Source organism: Salvia splendens, chromosome 2 (genome assembly GCF_004379255.2).
Source record: "Salvia splendens isolate huo1 chromosome 2, SspV2, whole genome shotgun sequence".
Lineage (NCBI taxonomy): Eukaryota > Viridiplantae > Streptophyta > Magnoliopsida > Lamiales > Lamiaceae > Salvia > Salvia splendens.
This window is the reverse complement of record NC_056033.1, coordinates 30,239,389-30,246,545: the sequence shown is the minus strand read 5'-3', so window position 1 is coordinate 30,246,545 and position 7,157 is coordinate 30,239,389.

Below are 7,157 nucleotides of genomic sequence, written 5' to 3'. Positions count from 1 at the left end.
TCAACATATCATCTACATAAAGACACACAATAACGAAACCGTTATCTGTGTTCTTAATGTAAACACACTTATCGCACTCATTGATAGTGAAACCATTTGCCAACATCACGTTGTCAAATTTTAAATGCCATTGTAATGGTGCTTGCTTCAACCCATATAATGACTTTACCAGTTTGCATACTTTACGCTCTTGCCCAGGCACAACAAACCCTTCGGGTTGTTCCATATATATTTCTTCTTCCAGATCACCATTCAGAAACGCAGTTTTCACATCGATTTGGTGAATCTCAAGATTGTGCAAAGTAGCAATCGCAAGAAGCACCCGAATGGAAGTGATTCTCGTAACAGGTGAATAGGTATCAAAAAAGTCATGCCCTTCTTTCTGCTTAAAGCCTTGGACAACTAGGCGAGCTTTGTACTTATCTATAGTACCATCGGGCTTATATTTCCTTTTCAGAATCCACTTGCACCCTAAAGTCTTACAGCCTTCAGGCAAGTCTACTAACACCCAGGTGTTATTTCTCATGATGGATTCAATCTCACTGTTGATAGCTTCTTGCCACCACGCTGCGTCTGGGCCAGACAAAGCTTCCGCCACTGACTTTGGTTCGTCATCCAACATAAAAGTTATGAAGTCGGGACCAAATGTCTTAGCAACTTTAACTCTTTTACCACGTCTTGGTTCAACATCCTCAGGACTTGACCTCGTCCTTTTTGGAGGATTAGAACTAGTGGATTCATCCATCATTCTTTCACTAGAACGATCCTCTTGCCTCTTACAAGGGTAAACATTCTCAAAGAATATAGCATTCCTTGACTCAATCGTTGTTCCTTCAGCCACGCCAGGCACAGCTGACCTATGGACTAGGAAACGATAGGCACTACTATTAAGTGCATGGCCAATAAAGATGCAATCGACTATTTTAGGGCCTATTGCAACTTGTTTCGGAGGTGGCACTTCTACCTTCGCTAAACACCCACACACTTTGAGGTATGAATACGAAGGTTTCTTCCCTTTCCACAACTCATAAGGAGTTACATCCCTATTTTTTAGTGGAATTTTGTTCAGGATATGATTCGCTGTTAACACAGCCTCCCCCCACATGTTCTGGGGTAATCCTGAATTAATCAACAAAGCATTCATCATCTCTTTTAGTGTTCGATTTTTGCGTTCAGCAACATCATTTGATTGAGGAGAATATGGAGTTGTGGTTTGGTGAATTATACCACTTGCATGACATAATTCTGCAAACGGAGCTACATACTCACCACCTCTATCACTTCGAACACACTTAATTCGACAATTAAGTTGATTTTCGGCTTCATTTTTGAAGTCTTTAAACGCTTCAATTGCCTCATCTTTACTTCTTAATAAGTAAAGGTAACAATACCTTGTGCAATCATCTATAAATGTGATGAAGTACTTTTTACCACCTCTTGTTTGCACAAATTTCAAATCACATACGTCTGTATGGATCAATTCAAGAGGTTTTGTGCTTCGCTCTACCGAATGGAACGACAGTTTAGCCATTTTGGCTTCAACACACACTTCACATCTTTCTTGTGAGTTAAACTTATCTACTTTTAGTAAATTAAGATTTACTAATCTTTTTATAGCATTTAGATTTACATGTCCCAATCTATTGTGCCATAAGTCATAGCTTTCAAGCAAATAAGAGGATGTGTCATTTTCCTTATTGCTTATTCCTTTTCCACGGTGAATGACCGTAACATTCAGCTCAAAAAGCCCATTCACTAGGTGACCTTCACCTATGAACTTTTCATACTTGGTCAATATAACCTTTTCACACTCAAATTCTAGTGAAAATCCATGATTTACTAGAAGTGAGCCTGACACCAAATTATTTCGGATGTCTGGGACATGTAGTACATCCCTAAGGGTAAGAACTTTTCCAGATCCTAATTTTAGGAACACATTACCCACACCAACCACCTTAGAAGAGGCTTGGTTTCCCATACGTACTTTTCTACCTCCAACAGATTTGTAGGTAGAAAAAACGCTTCTTTCGGAGCACACATGACATGTGGCACCTGTATCAACAAACCATTCATTTGGATTGTTACCATGGTTCACATCGGAGACCATTGCGATCACCTCGTGATCTTTGTTGTTTATAACAACACGTTCAAATAATTTGCACAATATTGTCTCCAACAATAAGTACACAATTATATTGAACCATATGTGCATTGGTATATTCAACAACCCATGCATCCAAATTATTACTACCAAGTCAAAATTGGTCTTGCTTGTCAACTGACAAACGATAAACACAATTCTCAAGAGAATAGATCTCAAGGAATTAACCATTTCGTAGCTCATGAACATTGGTACTGTTCGTTTCTTCATTCCAGCTTTGGTGCTCATGTTTCCTCCAACTTCAATTGGTATAATCCTGTCTTAGAAGAGTACACTAATTTGTCTTGCGAATGTTAGAAATAATGGGAAGAAATTCCCAAGCTGTGTACAGGCGGTACTCTAACTATTACAATTGAAAGGAAACTTGCAGCAAATAGAGGAATGAAAAATTACAACGAAAATAAAGCAAACCAAATTTATAAGTCGAGTCGAGGAAAGCCCTCTTTCCGCAAGACAAATTACGCACCGGCTAGTGCTCACGGAATGGCGTATTGCCCCCAAAGATAAAACGACTTCCTCCTAGCGTGTAGAAGCACCTCAAACCCGCTAGGCACCGGCGAACTTGATGGAGTTCCGAGAATCGAGCTAGACAATGCTCCTAAGATGCACACTATGATGTAGAGACCTTAGAGAGAAAAGATGATGATGTTTGTTGTTTGTGTTCGTCTCTCTACAACTCCGTGCCTTTTATAGGCATCAAATGTGGACATGGAAGGTCATGGAATTAACCACCATAAACCACAAAATTAACACAAGAACATGAAACACCAAAGGAAATGAAAGTGAAAGGTTTGAAACCTTTCAAATGTCACACGTTTCCAATATGAAACATTAAAATTAGCCCAACAACTCGGCTATAATGTAAGACTATGAAATAAAGGTAGTAGTGAAATCAGAATCATATTCCCTACTTAGCATCACCATCTCAAAATTGCTGATAAATCTGAAGCCTTGCTAGTTGCTAAATATCTTCTAGCATCAATCGTTCTAATTTATACTAAGAATTGTATATATAGCTATGAGCAAATTCAAGTATACATGTAAAATAAACACAGACACGAAGCAGGATTCAGTTCAGAGCTGAAATACTCATGTTGCACGTACCTCAGTACTCCGCTGCCGAATATCCGAATTATAAAAGAGTCACAATTTGAATTTCCTCAATCTGTAGGGTTGATCACTAGCCGTCCTGACTGGCACTGAAAATTGAATTGAATAAACCAAAACGCCTATGAACAACCAAAGTATGAATAATCCAGCACGACCAATTTGTGGCCCAGGCTATACAGATTGCACCGTCGATGTTACTGAAAGTGCTGAAGGGAGCCAACATTTGAATGAGGGATAAATCATTTGTTCGGCAGGACTCTTCTACGAGCGGCGTACGGAGCACCATCACAGCCGGGCTGATCTCGTCCAACAGCATCCTACCGAGCTTCATGGGGAAAATCTGGTTTCTAGGGTACTTTACGTTTAAAATAACGTAAATATACCCATTTTATTATCTCTTCCATATATGGGGAAAACGCCAACCGCATTGGCGTTTCTATAAGTAATGACACCAACAACATTGGCGTTTTATAATTTCGTCGTATTTTAGCTGTATTTTCTCCAAATACAGCTACGTTAAAAAACGCCAACTTAATTGGCGTGTTACAAGAAAAAACGCCAACTGTGTTAGCGTGTTCAATTTTAAAAACGCCAATGTAGTTGGCGTGTTCAATTAAAAAACGCTAATGAGGTCGGCGTTTTTAACATAAACACGTCACCCTGGTCGGCGTATTTCTGTTGAACCATATACCAATCAGATCTCCCCCAACATCGCGAACCCTAAACACTTTCCCTCCCCAAAACGCGAAAACCCTTCCCAAGGCGGAAAAACCTTAAGGAAACCCTTGCTCGGGTCGACCCGGTGGTGGATTTGAACGTGTAGATTTCGATTTTGGCTCATTCTTCCAAACATTAGTCCTTCTAATCGGTTAGTATATCAAATTTTAGACTCATTCTTCCAAACATTAGTCTGCCAATATTTGATGGATTGTTGTGATAATATATATTGTAGTGTAATTAATATAATATTTTGACCAATTGTTATGAGCACACTAATATTTTGATGGATTATTATGATAGTATATATTTTAATAGAAATATTTTGACCAATTGTTATGCTATTATATGTTATAGTATATCTAATTTTGTTACCAATATTTAATGGATTGTTATGATAATATATATTGTAGTGTATTTAATAGAAATATTTTGTCAAATTTTTGGCTCACTCTACATAATGATGAATGTAAAAATAATACATATTTATTTGTGTTTTACATTATTGCAGACAGTATGACGTGGTGTGTCAATTTATATTGGGGTGGAAAGATAATTCCCGGAGCAGTTATTTCATATGATCCTCCTTTTGCTAAAGGATTCATTATGTTGGATGAAACAATTTCGTACGATGAGCTTGTGGAAAAAATTTGTGAAAGGATGGGGATAAGCATATATGAAAACAAAATTCAAATAATATGGAAATGTACTATGTGCTTTGGATCCGGAGTCACGTTTATAGGTGTTCTACTAGAAGAAGTATGCATGCAACTAATGTTTAGTGAGAGTATGGTTATTGGAGGTCTAATTGAATTATATGTTGAGTATTCGGCAATTACTCAACATCATAGTCATCATGTCATAAGTTATGATGTTGGTACGTCTACGAGAGCCCAAGAACCATCTTTTGCTGCAACACAAGATTTTGAAGCTGGAGGCGTGCATTTAGGGAAAAGTGACAATTGTGATGTGGTTGAGGACATAATAGGTCCTGATAAAGCCGACTTTCTTGATCCACAATCACCTTATTATTCTGAAGATTCCGACCTGGTTAGTACAGACTCAGATGGTGATCCGTCGGATGATGAATAATTTGTTGCTTCAAAACCATTCATTTCACTTGGAGAAACAGCAGTTGGAGAAACATCAGTTGGTGGAAGGGCAGTTGGAGGAAGAGTAGTTCCACAGTTCCCACAGCGTGGAATCAACTATTTTCGCACCTTACCAGGTCCATATGATAGTTTTGATCCCAAAAACTTTGAGCGTGATGATCCCAATGTGCATTATTGGAGTGAAAAAGATCCTAGCAATGTCGGTTTGCATACTAAATTTAGAACGAAGTTGGAATTGAAGGCAGCTGTGACTCATTGGCATTTGGAAAAAATCCGACAATATACAGTTGCTGACAGTAAAGGAAAGAGATGGCATACAGTTTGTAAGTGGCCACAAGGAAATCCGAAGGATACCTCATTACCGAAATGTTTGTGGGAGTGCCAAGCAACACTGAGAAAGCATGATGAACACTGGAAAATTAGAGTGTTTAGCACTGCTCATAATTGCATGGGGGATCGTAACTATAATGGGCACGCTAATCTTTCGTCGGGTATGATAGCGTTGAGTGTTCGACATCAGATAGAAAACGATCCTTGCTACAAGGTAAAAGCAATTGTGGCGGATATTGAAAATAGATTTCATGTCAAAGTTAGTTACAAGAAAGCATGGTATGCTCGGAGGACATCGATTGAGCTTGTATACGGTGGATGGGAGTGGTCGTTCAAAGTTTTACCAGCTTATTTGAATGAAATGCAAAGACAAAATCCTGGCACAATTGTGGAATGGTTGCACGATGACATATTAAGCAATGGTATGAACAAGGTATTCAAGTACGTATTTTGGGCTTTTGGACCAGCTGTGGAGGCTTTTCAACTATGCAAACCAGTTTTAACGGTTGATGGAACTTATCTACGTGGACGATGTCGAGGTAAAATTCTTATTGCCGTTGGATTTGATGCTAATAAGAAATGTTTGTCTGTTGCATATGTCATTGTTGATGAGGAAACCAAAGAAAGTTGGAAATGATTTATGGAACGCATTAGACTTAATGTAGCAAAGCATGAAATATGTTTTTCATATTTGATAGGCATGTGGGAATCATAGATGCAATGAATTCTTCCATATGGAAAGAAGAACCTTTAGGTCATCACAGGTTTTGCTTGGTACATGTTAGAAAGAATGTTATGCAGAGTCACAAAGGTATCATAGTTAAAAGACTTGTTTGGAAAATTGGTATAGCTACCAAAAAGCGCAAGTTTAAGAAAAGACGTCGTTTACTTCTAGACATCGACAACGAGGCTTTGCAGCACCTTGATGCCGTGGAGTTAGAAAAATGGAATTTGGCGTACGACAAACACAAAAGATGGGGTGAGATGTCCACTAATATTGTGGAATCTTACAACAATGTGTTGAGAGGTGCAAGACAACTCCCAATCAAAGCTTGCATTGACATGATATTTTGGAGGACTATAGAATGGTTCAATGAGCGGTCAATTGCAGCAACACAGTGTGTCACGCCACTTACCCCGTGGGCGCATGAGAAAGTGTGCAAATATGATGTAAAAGGTCAGTTACATAATGTCAGAGCATCAAACGCAATTGCAGGGATTTATGTGGTTCGAACAAAACATCGACTTGGTGGAAAGGGTGATAACAAGTGGAAGGTAAAGTACTTGGAGTCGAAGTGCAAATGTCAAAAGTGGCAGATGTGGAGACTTTCATGTTCACATGCAGCGACAGTTGTGCGGTTTAGAAACGACAACATGATGTCGCTTGTTGATCCCGTATACCGCACAAGTGTTTGGGTACACCAATATTCTACGGTGTTTAATCCACTCAGACACCATGATTATTGGGCCGTGCCTGAATGGACTTTGCAATGTTCACGAGCTCAGTTAATGCCTAAAAGTCGCGGTCGATACCGTACTACTAGGATTCCTAATCAGATGGATGTCCGTGAAGCTGACCAGCCACGAGCCCGACGCTGATGTAAACATTGCCGTCAACCAGGTCACGACAGGCGCAACTGCCCAAATGCTCTTTCAAGGATGGATACTCAGTTGGTAGATGATGCCGCTGACGATTTTATGCCTCCACCTCCAGCAAGATCTGCATT